The sequence below is a fragment of the Triticum dicoccoides genome, chromosome 4A, assembly GCF_002162155.2.
Source record: "Triticum dicoccoides isolate Atlit2015 ecotype Zavitan chromosome 4A, WEW_v2.0, whole genome shotgun sequence".
Classification (NCBI taxonomy): domain Eukaryota; kingdom Viridiplantae; phylum Streptophyta; class Magnoliopsida; order Poales; family Poaceae; genus Triticum; species Triticum dicoccoides.
Window position 1 is genome coordinate 650,714,551 of NC_041386.1, and position 17,149 is coordinate 650,731,699.

Consider the following 17,149-nt stretch of genomic DNA (forward strand, 5'->3'; position numbering starts at 1 on the left):
ATTCACAGGGAAAGGATGAAGGAGTTGATGTTGCCTAAACAGAAAGGCACTGTTGAGGATTACAAACAACAATTTCAGCAGTTGGTTTACCACATCAGGCTCTATGAACCCACCATCAGCAGTACCTTCCTAGTTACTCGATTTGTGATGGGTTTGAGAGAGGAGCTGCGTTCAACAGTGAAAATGCAACTTCCAACAACTGTTAAGTTAGCTGCCATGTATGCTGCAGTGCAAGAAGGACTATTGGAACATTAGAAAATTTCAGGTCCGCTTATCAGAAGCACATAGTTTCCAGGACAGATACAAAGCAGAGCTTCGTTCCTAGAGAGCTATGGAAGGCCAAACAACTCAAAGAGTACAGGCGAGCTAATGGTCTCTGCTATGGATGTGGTGAAAAATATGTACCTGGACATACGTGCAAGCAACCAGGTGCACCTTCAGCTCAACTGAAAGCAGCAGAGATGATTGATCCACATGAACTAATTTCTGATGCAGTTCTGGATGCACTAGTGGATGACTACCAAGGAGAATGTGCTACCATCTCTGCAACAGCACTGTCAGGGGCCTCTCACCCCAAAACTATACAACTCAAAGCTCTGATAGGGAACCAGGTGGTGCTGATTTTACTAGATTCTGGCAGCACTCACACTTTTGTTGATCAGGCTCTGCTCGACGGGATTTCTGTACCTGCTCAAAAACTACAAACACCTATGCAAGTGAAAGTAGCAAATGGGAATGTGGTGGAGTGCAACAAGTTTGTGCCCAATCTCACATGGTGGATACAAGGGCATAGTAGTGCTATGCAGGTTTTTCCTTTAGGAGGATATGACATCATCCTGGGAATGGACTGGTTAGAGCAATGGGGAGTTATGAAGTGTCACTGGGCAGAAAAATGGATACAGTTTCAGTACCAGCAGCAAACAGTGAAATCACAAGGAGTGCTTCCAGCTAAACAGGAGCCCATCAAAGAAGTTTCTATTGACCAGGTGAAGAAATGGGAGAAAGGAAATGACATTTGGGCAACTGCTATGCTCAATCACATTATGGTTAGTCCACAAACAGAAATACCTCTAGAAGTACAGGAAGTTCTGAAAGCAAACAAAGCTGCCTTCCATGACCCTAAAGTACTTCCTCCCCATAGAGACTTTGATCATGAAGTGCACCTAGTGCCTGGTGTAGTTCCTATGAATTGTAGGCCTTATTGGTACTCACCTCAACAAAAGGATGAAATTGAGAGGCAAGTGGCTGAAATGTTGCAAGCAGGGCTCATAGCACCTAGTTTAAGTCCTTTTGCAGCTCCTCTGTTGTTGGTTAAAAAGAAAGATGGCACTTGGAGATTTTGTGTGGATTATAGAAGACTGAATGCAAACGCTGTCAAGAACAAATTTCCACTGCCTGTCATTGATGAGTTGCTGGATGAATTAGGAGGAGCCAACTAGTTTTTCAAGTTGGATCTCAGATCAAGATACCACCAAATTTGAATGAATGAAGTAGATGAGTTCAAAACAGCTTTCAAAACTCAAAATGGACAGTATCAGTTCAGAGTTGTGCCATTTGGATTGTCAACTGCCCCAGCTACTTTCCAGTGCTTCATGAACTTTATTTTCAAGGGCCCCAACAGGAAGTTTGTACTGATTTTCATGGATGATATCCTAGTTTTCAGTGGAACTTTAGAGGAGCACATCACTCACCTTCAGTCAGTGTTTGACATTTTGCAAGAGCATCACTTGTTTGTAAAAGAGAGTAAATGCTCTTTTGCTCAGCAGTCCATGGAATACCTAGGGCACATTATCTCTAACAAGGGAGTAAGCACTGACCCTGCAAAAACTATTGTTATGCTGGATTGGCCAACTCCCACAAATGTCACTGAGTTAAGAGGTGTAAGTGCATCTAGTGCCCCTTAGTGATTTTGGTGTATTGAAGACTTATAGGTTAAGTAACTGATGCGTTTGTGAGTGTACTGTTGGGGAACGTTGCAGAAAACAAAAATTTTCCTACTCGTTTCACCAAGATCATCTAGGAGTTCATCTAGCAACGAGTCATTGGATGCATCTACGTACCTTGTAGATCGCGAGCGGAAGCGTTCAAAGAACGGGGATGATGTAGTCGAACACGACGTGATTCGAATCACCGGAGATCCTAGCACCGAACGGACGGCACCTCCGCGTTCAACACACGTACGGAACAGCCACGTCTCCTCCTTCTTGATCCAGCAAGGGAGGGAGGAGAGGTTGAGGGAGATGGCACCAGCAGCAGCACGACGGCGTGGTGTTGATGGAGCTGCAGTACTCCAGCAGAGGTTCGCTAAGCACTATGGAGGTTGAGGAGGTGTTGGGGAGGGAGAAGGAGGCAACCAAAGGCCAAGGACTCAAGGTATGAAGTCCCTCCTCTCCCCCACTATATATAGGGGTGCCAAGGGGGGTTGGCCGGCCCTAGGAGATCCAATCTCCTAGGGGGTGCGGCGGCCTAGGGGGGTTTCCCTCCCCCCCAAGGCACCTAGGAGGTGCCTTCCACTAGTAGGACTCCTCCCCCTTGGAAACCCTAGGCGCATGGGCCTTGTGGGGCTGGTGCCCTTGGCCCAAGCAGGCCAAGGCGCACCCCCTACAGCCCATGTGGCCCCCGGGGATGGGTGGCCCCACCCGGTGGGCCCCCGGGACCCCTCCGGTGGTCCCGGTACAATACCGATAACCCCGAAACTTGTCCCGATGCCCGAAACAGGACTTCCCATATATAAATCTTTACCTCCGGACCATTCCGGAACTCCTCGTGACGTCCGGGATCTCATCCGGGACTCCGAACAACATTCGGGTTACTGCATATACATATCCCTACAACCCTAGCGTAACCGAACCTTAAGTGTGTAGACCCTACGGGTTCGGGAGACAAGCAGACATGACCGAGACGACTCTCTGGTCAATAACCAACAGCGGGACCTGGATACCCATGTTGGCTCCCACATGCTCCACGATGATCTCATCGGATGAACCACGATGTCGAGGATTCTATCAACCCCGTACGCTATTCCCTTTGTCTATCGATATGTTACTTGCCCGAGATTCGATCGTCGGTATCCCAATACCTCGTTCAATCTCGTTACCGGCAAGTCACTTTACTCGTACCGTAATGCATGATCCCGTGACCAGACACTTGGTCACTCTGAGCTCATTATGATGATGCATTACCGAGTGGGCCCAGTGATACCTCTCCGTCATACGGAGTGACAAATCCCAGTCTTGATCCATGTCACCCAACAGACACTTTCGGAGATACCCGTAGTCTACCTTTATAGTCACCCAGTTACGTTGTGACGTTTGGCATACCCAAAGCACTCCTACGGTATCCGGGAGTTACACGATCTCATAGTCTAAGGAAAAGATACTTGACATTGGAAAACTCTAGCAAACGAACTATACGATCTTGTGCTATGTTTAGGATTGGGTCTTGTCCATCACATCATTCTCCTAATGATGTGATCTCGTTATCAATGACATCCAGTGTCCATAGTCAGGAAACCATGACTATCTGTTGATCAACAAGCTAGTCAACTAGAGGCTCACTAGGGACATGTTGATGTCTGTTATTCACACATGTATTACGATTTCCGGATAACACAATTATAGCATGAATAAAGACAATTATCATGAACAAGGAAATATAATAATAATGCTTTTATTATTGCCTCTAGGGCATATTTCCAACAGTCTCCCACTTGCACTAGAGTCAATAATCTATTTACATTGTGATGAATCGAACACCCATGGAATTCTGGTGTTGATCATGTTTTGCTCTAGGGAGAGGTTTAGTCAACGAATCTGCTACATTCAGGTCCGTATGTACTTTACAAATCTCTATGTCTTCATCTTGAACATTTTCACGAATGGAGTTGAAACGACGCTTGATGTGCCTTGTCTTCTTGTGAAACCTGGGCTCCTTGGCAAGTGCAATAGCTCCAGTGTTGTCACAGAAGAGCTTGATCGGCCCCGACGCATTGGGTATGACTCCTAGGTCGGTGATGAACTCCTTCACCCATATTGCTTCATGTGCTGCCTCCGAGGCTGCCATGTACTCCGCTTCACATGTAGATCCCGCCACGACGCTTTGCTTGCAACTGCACCAGCTTACTGCCCCACCATTCAAAATATACACGTATCCGGTTTGTGACTTAGAGTCATCCAGATCTGTGTCGAAGCTAGCGTCGACGTAACCCTTTACGACGAGCTCTTCGTCACCTCCATAAACGAGAAACATTTCCTTAGTCCTTTTCAGGTACTTCAGGATATTCTTGACCGCTGTCCAGTGTTCCTTGCCGGGATTACTTTGGTACCTTCCTACCAAACTTACGGCAAGGTTAACATCAGGTCTGGTACACAGCATGGCATACATAATAGAACCTATGGCTGAGGCATAGGGGATGACGCTCATCTCTTCTATATCTTCTGTCGTGGTCGGACATTGAGCTGAGCTCAATTTCATACCTTGTAACACAGGCAAGAACCCTTTCTTGGATTGATCCATATTGAACTTCTTCAATATCTTATCAAGGTATGTGCTTTGTGAAAGACCTATGAGGCGTCTTGATCTATCTCTATAGATTTTGATGCCTAATATATAAGCAGCTTCTCCAAGGTCCTTCATTGAAAAACTTTTATTCAAGTAGGCCTTGATGTTGTCCAAGAGTTCTATATCATTTCCCATCAAAAGTATGTCATCTACATATAATATGAGAAATGCTACAGAGCTCCCACTCACTTTCTTGTAAACGCAGGCTTCTCCATAAGTCTGTGTAAACCCAAACGCTTTGATCATCTCATCAAAGCGAATGTTCCAACTCCGAGATGCTTGCACCAGCCCATAAATCGAGCGTTGGAGCTTTGCACACTTTGTCAGCATTCTTTAGGATCGACAAAACCTTCCGGCTACATCATATACAATTCTTCCTTAAGGAAACCATTAAGGAATGCCGTTTTGACGTCCATTTGCCATATTTCGTAATCATAGAATGCGGCAATTGCTAACATGATTCGGACGGACTTCAGCTTCGCTACCGGTGAGAAAGTCTCATCGTAGTCAACCCCTTGAACTTGTCGATAACCCTTAGCGACAAGCCGAGCTTTATAGATGGTCACATTACCATCCGCGTCTGTCTTCTTCTTAAAGATCCATTTATTTTCTATGGCTCGCCGTTCAACGGGCAAGTCAGTCAAAGTCCATACTTCGTTTTCATACATGGATCCTATCTCGGATTTCATGGCTTCTAGCCATTTGTCGGAATCCGGGCCCGCCATCGCTTCTTCATAGTTCGAAGGTTCACCGTTGTCTAACAACATGATTTCCAAGACAGGGTTGCCGTACCACTCTGGTGCGGAACGTGTCCTTGTGTCCACTAGTAGGACTCCTCCCCCTTGGAAACCCTAGGCGCATGGGCCTTGTGGGGCTGGTGCACTTGGCCCAAGCAGGCCAAGGCGCACCCCCTACAGCCCATGTGGCCCCCGGGGATGGGTGGCCCCACCCGGTGGGCCCCCGGGACCCCTCCGGTGGTCCCGGTACAATACCGATAACCCCGAAACTTGTCCCGATGCCCGAAACAGGACTTCCCATATATAAATCTTTACCTCCGGACCATTCCGGAACTCCTCGTGACGTCCGGGATCTCATCCGGGACTCCGAACAACATTCGGGTTACTGCATATACATATCCCTACAACCCTAGCGTAACCGAACCTTAAGTGTGTAGACCCTACGGGTTCGGGAGACAAGCAGACATGACCGAGACGACTCTCTGGTCAATAACCAACAGCGGGATCTGGATACCCATGTTGGCTCCCACATGCTCCACGATGATCTCATCGGATGAACCATGATGTCGAGGATTCTATCAACCCCGTACGCTATTCCCTTTGTCTATCGATATGTTACTTGCCCGAGATTCGATCGTCGGTATCCCAATACCTCGTTCAATCTCGTTACCGGCAAGTCACTTTACTCGTACCGTAATGCATGATCCCGTGACCAGACACTTGGTCACTCTGAGCTCATTATGATGATGCATTACCGAGTGGGCCCAGTGATACCTCTCCGTCATACGGAGTGACAAATCCCAGTCTTGATCCATGTCACCCAATAGACACTTTCGGAGATACCCGTAGTCTACCTTTATAGTCACCCAGTTACGTTGTGACGTTTGGCATACCCAAAGCACTCCTACGGTATCCGGGAGTTACACGATCTCATGGTCTAAGGAAAAGATACTTTGACATTGCAAAACTCTAGCAAACGAACTATACGATCTTGTGCTATGTTTAGGATTGGGTCTCGTCCATCACATCATTCTCCTAATGATGTGATCTCGTTATCAATGACATCCAGTGTCCATAGTCAGGAAACCATGACTATCTGTTGATCAACGAGCTAGTCTACTAGAGGCTTACTAGGGACATGTTGATGTCTATTATTCACACATGTATTACGATTTCCAGATAACACAATTATAGCATGAATAAAGACAATTATCATGAACAAGGAAATATAATAATAATGCTTTTATTATTGCCTCTAGGGCATATTTCCAACATGTACACAGGTCTATAAGTCTATCAAGAGTTTGATATTTACAGAGAAAGTCGACCCCTAAAAATGAAGTTCTTCGACTGAAGACTTTGATATTCTGAAGACTTTTTGAAGACTTTGAAAGTGAAGAAATTGGTGTGACCTTGAAGACTTGGTATTCACTTGAGGAACATGAAGCATGAAGACTTTGGTTTTCGTAGTTTCATTTTCTCTTTCTTGAGTCATAGGAAACACCGTACTGTTAAAGGGGGTCGAGGAAATACTAAAGAAAAATTTCCATGTGATGCTCAACTCAAAATCCTACACCTACCAATCCCTTCGAGTGAAGCCATTGGAAATCTCATACAGTTCAGTCAAATTCTTCAGTGACAGAGACGCAGTTCTTCTGGTCACTGAGGACTTTGCTCTGACTGAGGAGTTAGGAATTCGCCAGTGCGAATTGCCTACACAGTGAGGAACATGATAGCCCTGAGGAATTTGAGAGTCAAATTTCCGACCGTTGTTGTGCTGCTCGCCAGCTATCCAAAATATCCTGTCCACCTAACGGTCATATCATTGAAGGGCATTTATGTCTTATCATGTCGGGCTACTCCCTAGGCTATAAATAGCCGCCCCCTACAACCACTAGTTGGTTGGCTGCTCCGAGAGAACTTGACACTTGTCATTTGAGAGCAACCCATCCTCCGAGGACTTTGAGCGAAAATCATCAAGTGAGGAAAATCCAAAACCAAACCCCCACAAACCCAAAGTGATTGAGCATCACTGAAGAAATTGATCCTGCGTGGATCCGACGCTTGTTACCTTTGAAGACTGTGCTTCTTCTAGACGGTTAGGCGTCAAGGTCTAGAGCATCCAAGAGGAATTGTGGATCGCCGAGTGACCAAGTCTGTGAAGGTTTGGAAGTCACCTGAAGACTTACCACGAGTGATTGGACGAGACTTGCGTGGTCTTAGTTCAAGGAGAATACGGTGAGGACTGGGTGTCCTGAGTTGCGGCTCAGAGACTGGGTGTCCGGGACTGCGTGTCCTCGAGTTTAAATACTCAGCCGCTCCAACCAGACGTACAACTGAGACAGCAGTTGGAACTGGTTTACCAAATCATTGTCTTCACCAACTAACTGGTTCTATTTCCTCAACTCTTTCATTTCCTCATGTCCATGTTGTATGTTGTTCATATCTGTGCTTGAAGACTTTGACTGAAGACTTTCACAAATTCCTCAGTTCAATTTCTTCAGTCTGTTTGTCTTCATCTTGTTATCCCGTGTTTACGCTTTCTGTACTCTGTGCCTGTCTTCATTTCATCATGATGACTATGTTTGTATCTTGTTATGTTTACTTCTGAGTACTTATTCTGCTACAAGTAGTTCTTCGCTAAGGAATTTCCTCACCAGCAAATTCCTTAGTGAAGAACTCATAAAAATCGCCTATTCACCCCCCCACTAGTCGATATAACGCACTTTCAATTGGTATCAGAGCAAGGTACTCCCTTGTTCTGTGTGATTTTGGTTTAACCGCCTGGAGTTTTAGTTATGTCGACCGCAGGTATGATCAAGGTCTCGGCTGGGTGTCCTACCTTTGATGGAACGGACTACCCCTACTGGAAGAACAAGATGCGAATGCATCTTGAGGCAATTGATAACGATCTCTGGTATGTTGTGGAAAATGGTGTCCCCACTGTCACTCCCTCACTGAACGCTACCGATGTGAAGAGATTCAAACAACTCGATTCTCAAGCGAAGAATATCATATGTGGTCATTTGAGCAAAGGACAGTATGGAAGAGTGAGTGCTTTGGAAACTGCTAAGCTTATCTGGGATAGGCTGTCCAAAGTAAATGAAGGAGTTTCAACTCAGCGTGACTCTCGAGTCGATGTCCTTCGGAATCTCTTCAACCGCTTCAAATGACTCGACAATGAGAATGTCCAACAAACCTTTGATCGCCTCACTGACATCTCAAATGAGCTTCAAGCCCTCGGTGCCACTGACATCACTGATCATGAAGTTGTGAAGAAACTGCTGAGATCGCTTGATTCCTCATTTGATACTCTGGGACTGATGATACAAGAACATGCTGACTACAAGTCGCTTGATCCTGCTGATATCCTCGAAAGGCTAAACACTCACGAGTTCCAGCTTGCTGAAAAGAGAGATCTCTATGGCTCAAACTATGGCAAACCACGTGCCCTGAAGGCCAAGGTAGTGTCTGACTCTGAATGTGAGGATTCTGGTAGTAGCCTTGGTGATCCTGAAGAACTGAGCCGGGATCTAGCACTGCTTGTGAAGAAATTCCAGAAGTTCACAAGACGTGGTCGCTTTGGAAAATCCTCAAGAGGAAATGATTCCTCATCCAGCGACTATAAGAGAAGACTTTGCCACAAATGCAAGAAGCCGGGTCACTATATTCAAGATTGTCCTCAGTGGGAAAAGGAAATGAAGAAGAAGAAATACAAGGATTACAGTTCTGATGATGCGAAGAAGAAGAAGAAATCGTCAAAATCTTCATCATCAAAATCCTCGAAGTCTTCATCTCACAAGAAGGGCAGCTCCAAGAAGGCTCGGGCATTCATTGGCAAGGAAATGGACTCTGGAGCTAAATCTGAGGAAAATGACGAAGAGGAGGAGTCTGAAGAATCTGAGTCTGGTGTGGCGAGTCTGGCCGTTGCTACTGCCTTCGTCAGCAAGTCCATCTTCAACGCTGAACAAACTGACTCCACCGACAAACCTGATGAAGATAATGATGGCTACGCTCCCACCTATTGCTTCATGGTGAAAGGTGCTAAGGTACTCAAATACAACTCCTCTGACTCTAGTGAAAACGAATCTGATGAGGATCTCAAGCCCAGCTACTCTAAACTTGCTAAAATTGCTGTGAAACAACAACGGGCTCTTGAAAAGGTTCAAAACATGCTAGATAAAAGTGATGATATGTTGGGTGAAGAAATGGATCGCACTAAAGCCTTGACTGAAAATCTTCAGAGACTTCAGTCTAGGTATGATAACCTTCAAGGTCATAATAACTCTCTCTTGTCTGATCATGAGAAACTTTCTTATGAATTTCTTCAAGAAAAGCAAGATCACGAGAAACTTTCTCTTGAATCTCTTCAAAGAAAGGAAGATCTTGAAAAGCTAAGAGTGTGTTATGAAGATCTTCAGAAGGAGCACGATTCATTACTAGCTCAACAAATCGGCGCTTCTCAGGAAGAATTTGTTCCTCCATGCTTAAAGTGCATTGAACGTGAATCTGCTAATTCTTCACCTGAATGTTCAAATTCTTCAAATGTTACAAATTCTTCATCTGCCTCTGCTATCACTAACTCCTCATCTGAGGACATTGCTAGTATCACTAACAATGCAGGGCTGAAGGAATTGTACATGACAGGCATGTACAAAAGCCTCAAAGGGCATCAGACACTTTGTGATGTGCTCAAAAAGTAGATCCTCAACAGAAACCCTAGAAAAGAGGGTATTGCCTTTGAGAGGAAACTCAATGCTGATGGAACATATTGGAAGCCTGAGCAGTACCCCAAAACCTCATGGGTTGCTGCAAAGGGACCTCCAGTTGATCCATCTAACTTATCTGGCTTTACATGTGAATCTCCTCATTCTTCTGATGAGTCATTTGACTCCAACTATAAACTGTTCAAAAATCAGAATGGTGAAGTATTTGCTAGATATGTTGGCACTAACTGCAGGAACGGTTCTCCTATGAAGAAAATCTGGGTTCCCAAAAGTTGTGTTGAAAGTCTTCAGGTGAATGTCCTCATGACACCACCTGTGAAGAACCGGAACCCCAGATCAAATTCTTCATATGGACCAAATTATTCATATGGATCAAATTCCTCAACTGGATCAAAGTCCTCATATGATTATCATCATGCTAACAAATCTGTCTCGCAGGGTAGAGCTAAGGGCTATGAATATGTGCATTATTCTTCAAACCATTATGTTCATAAGTCCTCGAAGAATTACTCTACTTATTCGTATGCTTACCCTAACCCCTCTTATGTGAAGCGAAATGGTTTGGCATCTTTGCCACCTTTCTCACATGGTGCTCGCAGGATGATAAACTCTTTGCCACCCCTCCAGATGTGGGTGGTGAAGAAAAAGAACTAATATCTTCTGCAGGGTCAGGTCTCCAGACGTGCTCTAACGTCTGAAGAATTTGCTGGGGACCTGACAAAAATGGACGCAGGCGAATCATGATGAAATGAACTTTCATTTCACACGTCCTGATACTGCTATATCTATTTACTGCTTGATGAAATTCATCTGATGAACTTGATATCATATTCTTCACTGATGAAGCATATGAGATTGTAAGCTACACTAATTCATCTGCAGGATGATCAACCCAAAACCACTGAATGGGTCCTCGATAGTGGATGTACAAATCACATGACTGGTGACAAGAATCTATTGATGGATGCTCCCTTATCACCGTCACCTCTGAAGCATATCATCTTTGCTGACAAAGGCAAAAGTCAGGTATTGGGTCTTGGTAAGGTTGCTATCTCTAAGGATAAGCACATGGACAAAGTCATGCTTGTTGAGTCCTTAGGATACAATCTCATGTCAGTCTCAATGCTTTGTGATCTTGATATGGTTGTTGTCTTTGGCAAATATCGCTGTGTTGTGATTATGGAAGCTGACAATTCCAAAGTCTTCTAAGGCTTTAGGAGAGGAGATCTGTATATTGTTGATTTCTCTACAGGACCACAACCATCCGTATGTCTACTTGCAAAAGCTTCAGAAGGCTGGCTATGGCATCGACGACTTGGTCATGCAGGCATGAGGAATTTGAACATGCTTGCGAAGAAGAAGCATGTCATTGGCATTGAGAATGTCAAATTCCTCAAGGATCACTTATGCGGAGCCTGTGAAGCCGGAAAAATGACCAAGGCCAAGCATCCAGCGAAGACTATCATGACCACTACCCGTACATTCGAATTGCTTCACATGGACCTCTTTGGACCTAATCATTATTCAGCAGTCACTAATGATGCATCTCTATATGGTTTTGTCATTGTTGATGATTATTCTCGATATACATGGTACACATTGTTACTTACAAACATGAAGTGCAGGAAGTCTTCAAACGATTTTCCTCGAGGGCTTCAACCAACTTTGGTGTGAAGATCAAGCATATCACAAGTGACAATGGATCTGAGTTCAAGAATTCCGGTCTTGATGCATATCTTGATGAACTTGGTATTACTCATGAGTTATCTGCTCCCTATACTCCTCAGCAGAATGGCGTCGTGGAGCGCAAGAACAGAACTCTTGTTGAGATGGCTCGCACTATGCTTGATGAGTACAAAACGCCTCAGCATTTTTGGATTGATGCAATTGATACTACTTGCCACATCATCAACAGAGTATATCTTCACAAATTCTTCAAGAAGACTGCCTATGAACTCCTCACTGACAAGAAACCCAATGTGAGTTATTTCAAAGTCTTCGGTGCTAAATGTTGGATTAGAGATCCTCACCACAACTCTAAATTTGCACCGAAAACACATGAAGGTTTTATGCTTGGTTACGGAAAGGACTCGCACACCTATAGAGTCTTCGACATTGTTCTTCACAAGATTGTTGACACTGTAGATGTGCGGTTCGATGAAACTAATGGCTCGCAAAGAGAGCACCTACCTTCTGTGTTAGATGAACCAACACCTGAGGATGCTATCAAGCTCAAGGCAACTGAGGATGTCATTCCGACTGAAGAATCTGCTAAAGAATTCATTCCTGTTCATGAAGAACGTCGAGCTGATGCACCTGAAGAACATGAGGAAAATGGTGCTGAAGAAAGTGATGATCAAAATCCTCAGCGACAACCAACTCATCCACGCGTTGCAAAAGAAGTGCAAGTGGAGAAGATCATCGATGACATTAGCGCACCAGGTCCTCTCACACGCTCAAAAGCATCACATTTATCTAACTTTTGTGGGCACTATGCTTTTGTCTCTATCACAGAGCCCACTAAGGTAGATGAAGCATTTCTGGAGCCATAGTGGATTCAGGCTATGCAAGAAGAATTACATCAGTTCGAGCTGAACAATGTCTGGGAATTGGTCAATCGCCCAGATCCTCGCAAGCATAATATCATTGGCACAAAGTGGATCTACCGCAACAAGCAAGATGAAAATGGCCTTGTGGTGAGGAATAAGGCACGACTAGTAGCTCAAGGCTACACACAGGTTGAAGGAATTGATTTCGATGAAACTTTTGCACCTGTTGCTAGACTTGAGGCTATTCGCATATTACTTGCTTACGCTAACCATCATGATATCATCTTATATCAAATGGATGTGAAAAGTGCATTCCTCAATGGTAAGCTTGAGGAAGAAGTATATGTTGCTCAACCCCCAGGTTTTGAAGATCCAAAGAATCCTGACAAAGTCTTCAGACTCAATAAGGCCCTCTATGGCCTCAAGCAAGCCCCTCGGGCGTGGTATGATACATTGAAGGAATTCTTCGTGAAGAATGGCTTCACACCCGGTTCACTCGACCCTACTCTTTTTACTAAATCATATGATGGTGAACTGTTTGTGTGCCAAATATATGTTGATGATATTATCTTTGGCTGTACTAACCAACGTTATAGTGATGAATTTGCCTATATGATGAGTGAAGAATATCAAATGTCTATGATGGGAGAGTTGAAATTCTTCTTAGGTCTTCAAATTCGTCAGCAGCGCAATGGCATATTCATATCTCAGGAGAAATACCTCAAAGATGTACTGAGGAAATTCGGCATGCAAGATTGCAAAGGCGTCAAAATTCCTATGCCCACAAATGGCCATCTATGCACTGATGAAAATGGTATTGACTTCGATCACAAGGTATACCGCTCCATGATTGGTTCCTTATTGTACTTATGTGCATCTAGGCCAGATATAATGCTTAGTGTTTGCATGTGTGCCCGATTTCAAGCTGCACCGAAGGAATCACACCATAAGGCTGTGAAGCATATTCTTCGATATCTAGCTCACACACCAACACTAGGATTATGGTACCCCAAGGGCTCTGCTTTTGATCTCATTGGATATTCTGACTCTGACTATGCTGGTGATCGTGTGGACCGCAAGTCAACATCTGGTACTTGTCATTTCCTCGGACGATCTTTGGTCTGTTGGTCCTCGAAGAAACAGAACTGCGTATCACTGTCTACTGCTGAAGCTGAATACATTGCTGCTGGCTCTTCCTGTGCTCAACTGCTTTGGATGAAGCAAACCCTCAAGGACTATGGCGTCAACGTGAAGAATGTGCCTCTCCTCTACGATAATGAGAGTGCCATCAAGATTGCTCACAACCCAGTTCAGCACTCGAAGACTAAGCACATCCAGATTCGTCATCATTTTCTTCGTGATCATGTGTTGAAGGGCGACATCTCCATCGAGCATGTGAAGACTGAAGAACAGCTAGCTGATATCTTCACCAAGCCCTTGGATGAGAAGAGATTTAGCAAGTTGCGGTGTGAGCTAAATATCTTAGAATCTTCGAATGTTCTTTGAAAAGGACACACATCCTAACCCTTATGCAGAATTGATGACTTAGATGTGCAACACATGAAGAAACATTTTTCTTCAATCAATGAAGAATAACACTCTAAGTGTGAAGAAATTAATGAAGAATTTGATTCTCAGAACCCTACGACAATTGTACGCGGTGTCTGAAATCATCATTCTTATACGGTGGGTCACGCCACCACAAAAGTTGAAAATCTTCAATTTGAGTTTTTCCTCATTTTTGAAATTCTTCAATTTTTTAAAATTCTTCAACTTTGCAAAATCTTCACTGGTTCCGTCGTTTTTCTTCATTGGCTATATATATATGAGTTCATGTCCTCTACAGCATTCACTTATTGCTATTTCTTCAAGTTGCGATTTCTGCTAAGTGAATATGATCGGACCCTTTCCCCTCTATGCTATACTCAACCCAATCTATTCACAAATTCTTCATGTGCGTTCTGATTGAAACTCGTTCAAAATCTTCACTGTGTCCTTGCCAGCTGAAGAAATTGCGAACGAAATTTTAAAACAAATCTTATCCAGATTTTCGGTTTTACCGCTCAAACCGTTCCGCATCCCACGATGCATTATTTTATTCACCCACGATCTTACACGATCTCATCTGCACAGTACGTGGGTGACACATGTCGCGTGAAGAAGAAAGGGCAGGGGCATGTTCGTCCCAAAATCTTCGGGCGAACAGTTTTTACCGTGGCTATAAATACCCCTCTCCCTTCCTTACTTCATTTACTCCGCTCGGTTGCTGTCTCTCACTCGAGCTATCCCCAAACCCTAGCGCCGCCGCTATTCCATCGCCGTCGGTGAGGAAGAGCTTCACTGCCTCGACCTCGTTGCCGTCGTACTCGCGCTGGCTACGGAAATCTTCACTCCGCCACCGTCGTAGCTGTCTCCCTCTGCCAAGTTAGGGCGTGGGAGATCTAACTTGACGAGCTTCACCATGGTTCATCTCTGTTCGTCGTGTTCTTCAGTTCGGGTAATTAAAAGCCACTTTTATTACTCGCTTTGATCCTCAAACTTTTCTGAAAATCTTCAAAGGTGTTTTATTCTTCAAATCTTCACATATGAACACCTCACACACTGTATGCTCTTGATCCATCTCTCTAAGCACACATTTCTTCAAGATTCCTCAATTGTGCGGATTTTCGATCTGTACAATTCTGGAACCTAAGACAAGAATGCTTAGTGAAATTCCTCAAGGCTCAACTGGTCAAATTCCTCAAAACTTGTCTTTTCGAAAAACCTTCTGAGAACGCATATGACCTCTCCAAATTCCTCGCACCTACACTCTGTTCACAGGTACTCATGTCCGCTGCTGAATCACTAGGTTCTCATCAACTTAACTCATTTGCAGCGTTCCTCGAAGAAAAACTGCATACTTCTTCAGAGTGTTCAATTGTTCAAATTCCTCATCTGAAGAAAATGGCAGAAGGAACGAGACCGCAGAAAGGAGGAAAGAAACCGGAGGTCATGACTGCCTTCGAGATCGCTGATGAAATATACAAAGATTATTGCACACCTGATGAAGCCAAATTTGGCAAAGAGAACAAAAATCAGCGCAAAGTGCACATTCAGAGGATAGAACGAAGATGCGCACAAGAATGGAGGGAATATCGCTATGTTACTCCAAAGTACATGAAGAAATTCGCCTTAAACCCTCCATGCCCAAGAGCTCCATTGGCACCTGGCCAAGTCGCTGATCCCACCAGCATCAAGCGTGGTGAGGACTTTCCTGAAGAATGGTCTAGGCGTCAAGCAAAACTGGCAAGACAAGCCAAGGAGGCAGTGAGGAAATTCAATGAGGATTCTGCTGCTGCTGCTGCCGCTGAGACCTCGGTCAAGCCGAGGAAATCAATGCCGAAGAAGCCTGCTCGCAAGCCAAGTGCTTCACCATCAGCGCCCTCACGGCCCAGTTCCTCAGCCGCGCCCTCACGGCAAATTCCTCAGAGTTCTGCTGCTCCACCAATGTCCTCAGCGGCTCCCTCCAAGTCCTCAACTCCTGTGCATTTGGCTACATGTCAAAGGACTCAGGGTTTCTCGATTGCTTCTGGTGTCTCAGCAAGTTCCTCAGCTGCACCAATGTCCTCATCAGGACCCACTCTGCTGGAGACAAAAGCAACAGCTGGACGCGGTCCTCGGCCAAGTCCAAGAAAGAAACAGGTTGCTTTCCACGTGCCCTCTGATGATGAGGCTTCTGATGAAGAACTTGCAGAAATCATCAGAGACAGACAAGCAAAGGCCGCTAGAGCCAAAGGAACACCTGTGCCTCTGCTTTTGGATCCGAAGAAGATCCTTGACTTCGTCGACTTATGGCATCAGGATCCAAACACTCCAATGCCTGATCTGCCTTTGACTCCTGGTCAAAGTCATATGCTGACCCATTTCATCGCTGAAGAGAAATGGAAGTTTGAAAAGGCTCGTGAGATCAAGAGAGCACAAGCTAGAAAGGAGAAGCTTCTGAAGAAGAACATCATCAGACTGACTCCTGAAGAACTTCTCAAGGCTCAATCTGAGATCCAAGCCCTCAGCAAGGATTTCGATGCATACAATGCTGATTGGCAATGAGCCAAAGTGAGATTTGTCAATTTGACGAAGAAAATGACAACGGTTGTAGCCCCATCGCAACAAGAAAATCCTCAGGCTACAGACTCTGCTCAGCCTGCTGAAGAACATGCCAGCACTGCTGATGACTTTCAGCCTGCTGATGAGAATACAAGTTCCAGGGCTGATGACTCCATTCCAGCCGCTGAAGAAATTCTCAGGGCATCCACTAGTGGTGCGCCTGAAGAAACTGAAGAGATCAGGGCAACTGCACCAGTTGCTCCTGAAGAAACTGAACCACAGTCCTCAGCTCCTCCTGCGCCAACACCAACTCCAATTCTTCCTTCTGCCTATGAAGTGAAGAAGACCAAGGCTGCAGAGCGAGCTGCAGTGAAGAAAAGGAAGGCATCAGCTGCGTCAAATTCTCCGGCTGCGAAGAAAATAAAGCCAATGACCAGCTCGCTTGAAAATCCCATTGATGTCGTTCCCATTTCCTCCATGACATCTAAGGAGA